At 49.1% G+C, this 11,886-nt stretch overlaps 1 long non-coding RNA gene across 1 annotated transcript; it reads left to right on the top strand.

The window, feature by feature from the left end:
- Positions 1-7,897: 7,897 nt before the first annotated feature.
- Positions 7,898-8,660, top strand: LOC142047953 (uncharacterized). Its single transcript, XR_012657291.1, has 2 exons — positions 7,898-8,220; positions 8,335-8,660. It is a non-coding gene; the product is annotated as an uncharacterized LOC142047953 (long non-coding RNA).
- The last annotated feature ends 3,226 nt before the right edge of the window (positions 8,661-11,886 follow it).

Here is an 11,886-nt window from a genome sequence, read left to right as displayed (position 1 = left end):
GAATTTTAAAGCTCCATGGAACCGCTGGTCCCAAACGTTATGGGCGTAGCTTTTCCAGGGGCTAACAAGGGCCTCAGCTGCATTTGTGCTGATGACCAGTGACTTTCCCTCTCAGACAGTTTCTTGTCTGAGAAACAAGACAGGATGGAAGTTGTGATCGGTGCTTCCTGATGAGAAACTGCTCTATACCACGCTCAGATGCATTGTGGTTACAGGAAATGGTTTGGTCAAGTCGGGCCCTTAGCACGGCGTCAGACGTGAGCTGTCGCCTTAACGTTGCGGTAAGGCTTTCTACATATCATCACTTAACGTATTTGCGGGTCGTTTTTGTCAGGTCGGTCAGTGGCCGGCGGATTGCTGTTAGTTGTGGTACAAAATGACCTGTAATACCCGGCCAAGGCCTTAAGAAGGTTGGACCTGTTTCTTTGACTTTGGGACAGCATTTTTGGATTCGCTTCACTTGGCCTGTAGGAGGTTTATGTTCCTCGACCCACCTGATGTCGGTTAAGTCACTCTGGTTTTGGCCGATTCTACACGTTTTGGCCTTAACAGTCCGGCCTGCCTGTGTACGCTCAAAAGACCTTTTTCAGGTGTTCGGGCCGGGAGTCTGAAAAAATGGCCACATCATCAAGGTGAACAACTGGCATATTTCTCCCAGTCCTGCTAGTAGACCATCTACCAGGCCTCTGGAAGTGCGGGTGATTTCGCAGCCCGAAGGAAGTACATTAAATTCTTACACCCCTGCATGTGACGAATGCTGACCTTTCCTTGGCAGGTTCATCTAGCGGTCTTGCTAGTACCTGTTAAGTCTATTGTGAGATGATGGGCCTGTCCCCAACTTCTCCAATCGCTCATCGGTGCGTGGGCAATTGAGATAGTTGTTCGGGATGAGTTCACTCATTTAGCTTACGCTAGTCACGCCAAAGCGTTATTATCCCATTCTGTTTGGGTCCGAACCACTGGAGATGCCCAACACTGGTAGATGGTGTATTATACCCAGTCTGATAGCATGTTCTAGATCTCCCGTTCATATGCACCTTGGGCTGAGAGCACCTGGTCAGGGTGGTGTTTACTGGGTGAGCTTACCTGATGTCATATAGGAGTGGTATGCCTGTTCAGTCCTCCTGGGAGTGGGCTGGAACAATTGGGCGAATGCTAGTGCCCAGTCTATGATTTGTCGCCGACTGCAGACGTTCCAGGGTGGTTGAGGGTCACTCTTCCACGCACCGATCTTTTTCCCGTCGTAGTAGACACCTCCAGGCCCACTTCAGCGTCATCTCCTCCCTGGACTGTAAGACTGGACACCTGTTAAAGTGATCTTCTGATAAAAGGCTTAAGAGAATTAACATGTACACTCAGGGCTTTAGTGAGGAATTGGAAATGTCTATGAGGTAGTTCATTTCCAGGCCTCTTGGGACGTGATGGCCTTCCATGATGCTTTCCAACTTAATGGCACGTTGACGCCTTTAAGACCATAACCTGGTCTCCTACTTTGAAAGAATGCTCTCTGGTATGTTCGTGATACTGCAGGCCTTTTTGCTCTTCCTGAGCTATCCTTTAGGTTTTCTTTAGCAGGGCTAGAGTAGTCGGAGGGTGGTTGTAGAGTTTGCTTCAAGTCCAGAATGTTAGTTCCTGGAGGGGTGTAACCTTTCCCATTGGCTGTTTCACCAACTATAATGGCCCCTTACCTGCTGGCTATAACAAGTTCAAAGGTGAAACCCTAAACTGGATGTGGTTACAAGCCCTGTAAGCAAAGAGCGACTGCTGCAACACTAGGTCCAGTCTTGATGTTCTTCACGAATTACGGATATGGCCCAAAGTTCCATTAACCTTTCGACCAGGCCATTGTTGATGGTGCGTAGGGTGGCAACAGTTGATCTACCCGTGAGTTTCCCACAGGTCTTTCTGGTTCTGCAGAATTAGATCCTGAATACTGTAAGGATATCGGAGGGCCAACTACCCTGCAAAAATGTCTGTTAGGGCCTGGACACAGCTTTAGCCTGGTAGATTGCCTAGAGCGTACAGTGGCTTCCGGGCCATCGGGTAGCAAGTCCACGAAAGTCAGTACGTACTGCTTTCCTGTCTGGTGTCTTTCTTGGACAAGGACCAGGAAATATCACAGGCTACTCACTGAATGGGACCTCAATTATGGGGAATGGCTGGAAGGGGCCTTGACCAGGATTCTTGGGGCTTTCCTACTCTTTGGCACACCCTCACAGACGGACAACTTGGCAAACGTCCTTTGCCTTCTCCCAGTGGAAGAACTTCCCCAATCTGTCTTTGTTCTGTTCACCCCAGCATGGCACTGGATGATCATGGGCTAAGCTTAAGAGCTTCCCCTGGTATTAGTTGGATACCACAACGGTTTTTTGCGGGAGGGGGTGCCATTCTTCCTGGGAGTCACCAGAAATAATTATCCTTTGTATAAAGTCTTGCGTCTATAACCAAACCGGGATCGGTTAGAAGAGCATGAGAGGGGTGGATTGGCTCCGTGCCGCCACCATAGCTTTCTGAAGGCTGTCATCTGTTTCTGCTCCGTCTTGGACTGTTCCCTTGAAGGTGGAGGATACCAGTTCATTCCTCAGACGTGTGGACTTGAGCTTGGTCCCTCTGAAGCGATGGAGGTTGAGTTGGGGTTGATTCCATTGCAGGTGAACCACTCTCGCTCGGGCAACCTGGTGGTATTTCAGCTCTGGCTGGGCCTCTATCGGCATGGTGTCTGCTTGGTTTGCCAGTTCAGGTCGCTGGGCCCCTCTATCGTTGAGGTTGAAGATGTGTTGCAGTGCTGGTGCGGTTGCTGTCAGTTCCGTCCTGGAACATGGAAGTGCTGTGGCTGTTTTCAGTTGTGGCAGGGAATCGGGTCCTACCTCATGGTCTTGGTAACAGTGGCTTTGGTGGACGGTCAGAACAGGAATGGATCTGAAGCTTGCCTGTGTTGGCTGTTGTGTAACATTCCCACTCTCTTGCGCCCATTCACCTGTGGTTGCCAAGTCGTCCCCCAGTAGCATGGGATGGATATATTGTCATTAGACTGAAAGTCACATTCCTGCCAGCCTGTGTACTGGACAGCAGTTGCTGTAGCAAGTCTACAGTATGTGACATGAAGGGGTAATGGTCACCTTTGGCCTTTGGTTGATGGAGCTTTGGGATGCCTATGTAAAGCATTGGTGGTATAGCGTGACACGATTCGTGCCGGTGGTCTCGTCCACGGCCAAGTGTAGCTATCCCAATCCTCTGGATCAAAACTCATTCAAATCGCAAAGGCCATAAGTGACCATTTCCTTTATGCACAGCTGGGGTGGTGACTTGTCGGTATTTCTGCCCGGCTCTCAAACTTTTCCTAGGCTCCAGGGGAACTGAGAGGTATCTGGCCTGGGGATCTCTTGGAATGTGATTATGTGGTGTAAGACTTGCAGCAGTGGGTTTCTGTTGGGCGTTGGCCTTAGTGTCCAGTTCGATAACTTAAGATCTTCTAGCTGATGGGTCCTGAGTCGAGTGAGGTTACTGAACTGGGTGAAGGTTGGCGGAGTATAGGGTGTCTGTTGGCTTTCTTGGGTTGCAGTGGGTCTCTGGGTTGCCTCATGTGTGATTAGGGTTTATTGTCGGTGTGCCCGTGGCGGATATTCTTCCCTTGACAGTAGGTTTCTTGCTATTCGGCCATTCCATCCAATTTTAGCCTGCAATCTCTCCGCCTTAGGTTGAGATTTTTGGGTTTCTTTGTATGTACCGTGTTATGTTCTCCGGAAACATACCAAGAACTGCTCCATTTTGTATAAGGAGGTTGCAGTTGTCCAGGGATTTGACATTGGTTCCTGAATCCAGGATCATAACTTATTTCCAACGGTAGTAGGTCGCTCGTCTCGCGGCTGCACTGTGTTTCCACTTTTGGGTTCTGGAAAGTGGAAGGCATGATCCCGGGGTATCCCCATTATGAATTCTGGCCTTGTTTGAAAGAGTTTATAATTGATTATTCTGTCTTTGGATTTCAGCGCCACCTCTGCTAGGGTCACTGAGGTGTGACCTCAGGCTCTACATTGTACTGGGTTTCAGGGTGCTGTACAAGCAGCTTCCCTTTGGGCAAAATGTTTTCTAGAGCCTCAGTGTCTCACTGGCCTTGTAGGTGGGAAATTTGTGACTGTGGAAGAAGTAATTGGCGAAGGGTTGTTCTTGGCTGGAGCATCGCCTAGCCTGCTCTAACTCCAGTTATGCTTTCTCTGTGTTTTCCTCTTTTCACTTTCTTTTGTTGTTTTTTCCATTTGCTCTGGTTAGGTGCTCCTCTTCTTGTTGTTTCTTCTGTGGGGCCACCTCTTCTTTTGTAGTTTTCTTTTGGTCTGAGCTGCATTGGGTTGGCTTCTTGGTTCTCTGGATCGGGCTGCTGTTTGATGTTTTCTTCCTTTTCTTTCCACTCAATCTTTTTCTTTTTTCCATTTGTCACGTGCTCTGCGTCTTTTGATTTGTTCTTCCTTGGAGTCGGTTCCTGTTTTCTTGTAGTTGGGTGCCCTTCTGTTTTGAACGCTGGTCTCTGTGTCTGCCTGGGGTCGGCTAAGCACGTGTCCTTTTGTTATAACTTCTCTCCTAGCTAAGCTTTCATATGCAATTTAAAACCAAAAGAATACTTTATTTGCATTGTGTTTTTGCTGGTCTTTATCACAGGTGGAATTCTATTGTTTACAAAAACCCTTTGTCACTTAATGTTCCTTGCTTAAATGCAAGTCAAACTGAGCAGGAGAGAAAAGAAAAAAAATTTTCTCTCTGGCTCTTTTAAAACCAAACCCTTTCTCTTGCTTAAAGCCTAGCAGAGAAAAGAAAATATTCGTTATGGTCTGGATTCTTATCTCGATTTCAATGCGCACTGCAGATAAGCATAATCCAATTTCTACTTGTGTCCAAAAAGTGGGTGCTTGCATTGAAACCTCCAGGCGTAATTACCAGGGGTGGATCTGATAGCGGCTGCACTGCCGATTTCCAAGGTCTGGCGCACTCTGGTCTCCCAAAACCTTACCTGGGCACCCAAGACTTCAGATGCCCTGAGTCTACAACAAGGGCAAATAAACCCTCCCCTTGTCTCTCTTTATTTCCTCCCCGGTTCCCCTGTAACTAGGAATACCGTTTTTCAAGTCCTTGAATGGCAAAAAGAGAGATCAAGTTTCTCTTTCACCTCAGTCAGAGTCCTGCAAGGCTAAGCTTCTTTAGCACTCTGACAAGAGGTTTCCCTTCCCCCCTGTTTCCTGCCTCCCCACCAATTCTGGTGAGTTCTAACTAGGAAAAAAATCCAAATGTCTTAAAAAGGAAAGCTTATATAAAAGAAGAAACGACATAAACTGGTTCTGATTATCAAGTTAGACAATATACAGGGCATTTGCTTAAAAGAATAATAAACAGCCATCACAAAGAATTACACTTTAAACATTCCAGCAACTACACACTGTAAATACAAAAACAATATTAAAAACCTATTGTCTTCTAACTTGTTCTTACACTTTGGAACAGAAGAGTTAAGAAGCCTGGAAGGATAGAGCTCACTCTCATAGCGACACTGAGAGATAGAACAGAACAACACAGACAAAGGAACACACCCAAATTCCCCTCCTGAGCTTTGAAAAATCCGGTCTGATGGTCTTGGTCAGTGTTGTGGTTCCTTTGTTAACCGGTTACAAGACAAAGAAAATCCTTCGCTATCTGTTGTTATGACAAATAATAACAACAAGAGAGTATTGGGAATGCTCCCCAATCACTCAGGAAACATTAATGCCCCAGCCCTACCCTTTTCATACTCACACTGTATGTCAGACTGGCCACTTCTGTTGGTATATGTTCAGAGGAAGGGGGAAGTGTGACAGCGGAGATTATCCTGTATACACGCTTGATCCAGAATTTTTTTAACATGCTTACTCTTGGGTGGGCTGTTTTTTACACCCTGGAATCTTCCGGGTGCGGTGTATCTCTTTCAGAGATTCCAGTCCAGGTCAGCTGCCTGTGGCTTTGGTGTCACCAAGCCACACCGGCTTCGGGGTACAAAGGCACACTGTTGGATCTTACGGACGTTAGTTATGCAATTATAGTCTCAGTCCTGTAACTTATATTGCCTTTGGTTCGCCTCTGTCAATTTTCCGTGTTTTCCACAGCACAGTGGGCGAAATCTAAGTTTTTCCTTGTCCTTAGCATGTCTGCTTTGATTCTTGACATTGAACGCAGAGCACTTTCATGTTTATCTGGGCCAAGCTGATTTCAAATAACGCTGTTCCTTTCCTCAATTAGACAAATTTACTCACGCTGTGTTAGGGCTTTCTTGGTTGATTAAACGCTCTTTAATGTTATGATTTCCCTTATCTAAATTGATACTTCTAGGGGCATTGTTTAGATGGATTTCACGCGTGTAATATCTCGCAATTCTTAAAACTGCCAGGTTGTTGAACCATTAATGTACGTACATGTAATAGGCTGGGGGGTACCCTTAGGGGTGAGAATGTTAATGTCCCACCATTTTTCACTTACACACACACACAACACGCACAACACCAACCCCACCAGCACACACACACAACACACAGGGGAGGTGCGCTGTCCGCGTAGAGGCTCATAAATAAGGTTTTTCCATACAGGGCACGCACCCAGGACAGGCTAACTGAGGATGCCATCGACCTCCTACACCTCCTTCAGCAAAGAGCGTGGAGTTAGTCTCTGGGAGACTGCGCCGGCTTACTTGATTGTATCCAGATGAGATGATCAGACTGTCAGTAGCCAACGGAAAGGAAAGGGGCAAGGGAAGATGGGTACACGCCTCCTAGACCCAGGTAGCTTCCTCAGCCGGACGATGCCAGGCCGAGGACAGCCACATGGGGTTGGACTCCTAAGTCACTAGTTACGGGCTTGCGTTAGAGTAGTCTGGACGAGCTTTCACTTCAACAGGGTATCTGGGCTCTTCCCGGTAAAGTCCTCACATGGCCCAGTCATTCTGCATTGATCTTGACTTTTAGCTACAACAGGGAGAGGAGTTGCACTAGAATAGGTTTTTTTTGTCTTTCAGATAACCAGAGAAAACTGATGCCAGCTGAACAGCATTCAATGTACCATGCATTTACTGGCACAACAGGAATTATGTTTTGTGTTCTATGTTCTGTCTTGTGGTGCTTGTCTTGTGGCCAGAATTGTTGTGTTTAATATTTTTATAAAATAGTCTAGTTTAAAATCAAACAAAGGTTAAATGAAAATGCAGATACTTGTATTGACTTCAACTTGGAATACAAAGTGTTTAGTATATCACATTCTCCTGATTTATCCAAAGTCTAATGCATTTCCTTAAGTAAGAAAAAGAAACTTCATTGGCCAAGTTGTTAATTGGAAAAATTGTTGTTAAAATTTGCATACCAACACCCTTTGGAAGCAAAGACATGAAAAGTTAACCTACTCCCCTTATTGTACATGGGATCCTTCTGGCTACCTCAGATTTCTAGCCAGGGGGCTGGGGATGGTGGGAAGCTATTGGACTAGAAGCTGAATTGAATGAACTCTTCAAAGTGGGTGTGCTTGTTCTAGCTTGTTGCTCCAAAGTTCTGTAATAAGGTTATTTTAGTAAAAGGGTATGTGTGGCATATATCGAATAATAAGACTAATGTACTGTATAATGACAATGTTTGTGCGTTCATTTTTGGGAAAAAGGTGTATAAGTGGAAGTTCCCTTTGCAGGTTAAAAGAAGCCAAGAAGGGAAAAAGGACAAAGAACAAAATGAGTTAACTGGGAAAAAAATTAGCTAGCAAGCTCAGGCTATAGATAAGACACTGACTCCACTCAAGGATCACTGCTCACAGTCAAGACTTGGCTGACAAGCAAGAAAAGGAGGGGGGCTTGAATGTGCCCAAGCAGCTATGAGATCTGCAAAACACTGCCAGGCACTAATGAAATGCGTTAGGTTTCTTTTCTCACAGGTAAGGAACCGCTACCCGAAGACCCTAGCAGCCTTGCCACTCCTTGGAACCAGGAGACTGGATCGATGTAAAGGTCCACCAACGAAAGACTGCTTTGGCTTCATGCTGGAAAGGCCCTTATTAAGTCCTGCTGACTATCCACACCACTGTGAAGTGCCAGAGACTGACTGCCTGTACCCATGATTCTCACTGCAAAAAGACCCCTCCACTGTGGAAGAATTCTCCTACTGATGATTAGCCTATTTCTCCTTCTAGCTCCACTGTGCCTTCTGGACAGCAGGGGAAAAGGACAAGGTGAAGTGCTAGTAACCTCTCCCTTGTCCACTGACAGATCTACTGTGCCTTTGAATTTTTCTAGAAGAATCAAAACCATTACAGGGTGATGTGCTAGTAACTTCTCCCCTGTAGGATGCTGAACCATGACTGTTTTGGGAAAGAAGAAGGAACACTCACTCCACTGAAATTGCCAAAGTCCAGGAATTCCTGACTAGAAAGGACATTAAGAACTGACCCTGGTGAAGAAACAAAGAATTATTCACTGGTGGGAGAACATTTGTGGGACCCATGCTTGGGAACGTGGTATTGATTGGAGTTTAGGGTTTATTCTACAGGCTACACCCTGTGTCCTGGAGAGTGACTAATAATGTAACCCCCCTCCGATGCTATTAATGTTGATGCCTTTTGAAAGTACCTGAGAATAGTTAAATAACAGGTGTATTATAGTACTACTCCAAGGAAGATGGTATTGAATATCACTGAGGCTGGGAAGGCATTGCAGTGGGATCTAGTATGTTTAGGAATTCAGGATTTCCTCAATGACCAGCTGATGGGCATTCAGAGTGATCTTGAGTACCAGACTTGGCCCATTGCCCTTACAGACCCATCAGAAATACCATCTGATCTGTGATCATGGAGACACACGTGGACACTTCCTGGGTGAAAGTGTGGATTCCCAGGGCGGGGTGTGCACCCTTATTGGAAGTGAATGCTGTACTTATGTCCCAGAAAATGCACAGGACATTAACAAACACATCCTATCAGCCAAACAGGCTTTCGAGCAGTGGAAGGCCCAAGAAAGGGAACCGACCACTTTTGATTCCCTCTGGAGCTGGTTGCCCAACCTGGGAGGAATAGGAAGGGGCTTGTGCCTCTTCTCCTCACAGGTGTGGTGCTGTACCTGGTCACCCTCATCCTGATTGCTTATTTCAAGATGCTCCCCTGTAAGCTTTGTGCCTCCTGTTCCCCAGAACTATAACCCCAGCTCCATGGCGTTTATTCATATCTTGTCCGCAGAATATGAGAAAAATCAGCCAAAAGATTGTTGACTATTCTCAAAGGAGGGAAGTGTCACTAAGCATAACCCTAAGTAACTCGGGAGGGTGGAAGGCCACAAGGTATGGACCCTTCCTAGTTTTAGGCCTCAAACAAGAGTCCTTCCATGTTTAAACTTTAATCAACCTAAAAGGCCTGGTGTAACAGCCATTATCACTTGCAACAGTTCTAACTGGTCTAAAGCAGAAATAATGATGCCTGTGCACCTTTAGCAGAAGGACAAGATAACTTGCAGAAGGAAGTTGCGAAAGGATAATTTGCAGAAGGAAACTTGTGGCCAAGATTACTTAATGCACCTGCGCTTACGTAACTGCTACAGGGGAAGGAAGGAGGAGGAGGGGGGAAGAAAGAAGAGGAAAAAAAACGTATAAAAAGGGAAAAGACCCTTGTATTAGGAGTGCTGGATCTGAGGCACGCTAAGTCTCCCAGCACTGCTTTGAGATCTCAAATAAACTTTGCTTGCTTCTCCACCCTGGTGCATTTATTGGCACTAAGTGCTCCAGGCACGGACCACTGTTGCTTGCCTCGGGTACCCTCTGTGCCTGCAACAAGGTGCTCCAGAGGAAATGAACAGAACAGAGAATCATCAAGTGATCCATCTCCTGTCGCCCATTCCCAGCTTCTGGAAAACAGAGGCTAGGGACACCATCCCTGCGCATCCTGGTTATTAACCATTGATGGATCTAACCTCCACGAACTTACCTAGTTCTTTTTTGAACCCTGTTATAGTCTTGGCCTTCACAACATCCTCTGGCAAGGAGTTCCACAGGTTGACTGTGTGTTGTGTAAAAAAAATATTTCTTTTATTTTAAACCTGCTGCCTATTAATTTCATGGCGTGAGCCCTAAGAGCAGCAGTAACAGAGTTTGGTATTACTGTATTATGCTAACTGCCCAGCTTGGATGAATAGTTCACCTTCCTCTCCACTGACTAATAATTGTATCTCCTTTATTTCATAGTCACCACCTCCCTTTGGAAAAAGGAGGAAAGACACGAACAATGCGCCTTGCCAGCGTGAGAAGACCGGACCCAGCCCCACTGATAAAGGCTGAGATGCACAACGCCGTGAGGGACTCGCTCTGACCCCGCAGTGCCAGGGGGTAGGGTGTCTCCGGCTGCAGGGCCGGTGCAACCATTTAGGCAAACTAGGCAGCCGCCTAGGGTGCCTAGTGGTTTGAGGGCACCTAAAAGCCCCCTCTGGCGAGGAGGTAGGTGATCTGGTGGGGGGGTGTGGAGAGGGTTGCCCACAATAACGGGGGAGGGGAGGGGCGCACAGGGGAACTGCTCCCTGCCCCAGCTCACCTCTGCTCTGCCTCCTCCACTGAGCACACAGCCCAGCTCTAAGTCTCCTTCAATCAGTGCCGCAAGCCGGGGCGGGGGGGAGGAGAATTAGAGGAGCGCTGGCACTCAGTGGAGGAGGTGGAGCGGAGGTGAGCTGGGGCGGGTTACCCAGGCAGGGTTTGCTGTGGGGGGGGCAGGGAGGGGAAAGTCTCTCCAAGCTGGGTTTGCTGCGGGGGAGTAGGGGGGCGGGATAAGTCTCTCCAGCGGCTAGCTGGGGTGGGGGGGGTAGCTGTTGCGTGGGGGGGGCTCCCGGTCGGCGGGCTGAACTAGCTGCCCTGCCAATTGGGTTAGTGCGGCGGGGGAGGCAAGGTGGAAGTTCACCTTAGGCGGGAAACTCCTTGCACCCGCCTTTCTCGCTGTGGCCAGAGCCTCCGGCGGTTATTGCCGAGGACCCGTCGCGTGGCATGCACCGAGCCGCGCCGCTTGCGCGGAGGTGGTCCACGTGTCTGGGGCCGGCGCTGCGTGCCTGCGCCCAGGTTCCTGCAGTGGCACAGACGGACCTGCCGGTCGGGCGACACGCGGCTCCGAAAGGCGGCCGGGGCAACCGGGGTTTTTAAACGGGAGTGCCGGTCCGCGGACCCGCTCTCCGCGGCCTCTAGGGGCCGTCGCTGGCGTGGGGCCATAAAGGGACCGACGACCGGACGTGGCTCCCGTTCACTGCGCATGCGCGACATCCGTGTATTCGGGGCCAGCAGCAAAGCAGGAATCCGCAGCCCCTCGGCAGCGCGTAGTCACGAGCCCGCCGCCCGCCACGAGCCCGCGGTGTCGGCCACAATGGCGAGTCGAGGCGTGGCCGCCCGGGGCTAGAGGGCCTTGGCGAGTCGAACGTACCCTCTCGCCGGCCCCCCCGTCCCCATGTGGGCTCCCCACATGCCTGAGTCCCCCCCAGCTGGGTCTTTCCTTTCCCACCCCGACGAGTCCCCGCCTCCCCTGCCCCCCGGGGCTTCCTCGTCACCTACCCGAGTGAGCCCCCCATCCCCCGGGCATCCACCCACCCGGCCGACAGTCCTCCCTCTCTGCCTTTTGTGTGCCTCTGGGGCTTCCCCCACCTGCGAGTTTCCTCCCAGGTCTTTTTCCTCCACCCGCTTGAGTCCCCAGTCCCCCTGGGACTTCCCCCCCGGGGCTTCTGCCAACCTTACGAGTTCCCCCGGCTGTCCTGCTTGGGCTCCCCACTGGCAAGGCACCCCCTTGTCCACTGCCGAGTCGCCCCGCCGCGGGCTTTTCCCCCACGCCGCCTTGAGTCCCCCCCCCAGGCGGCCCCACCAGCAGAGTCCCTCATCTTCTCCG

Source organism: Chelonoidis abingdonii, chromosome 19, assembly GCF_003597395.2.
Source record: "Chelonoidis abingdonii isolate Lonesome George chromosome 19, CheloAbing_2.0, whole genome shotgun sequence".
NCBI lineage: Eukaryota > Metazoa > Chordata > Testudines > Testudinidae > Chelonoidis > Chelonoidis abingdonii.
Note: the sequence above shows the minus strand (reverse complement) of the source record. Positions and strands in the feature narration are given on the sequence as shown.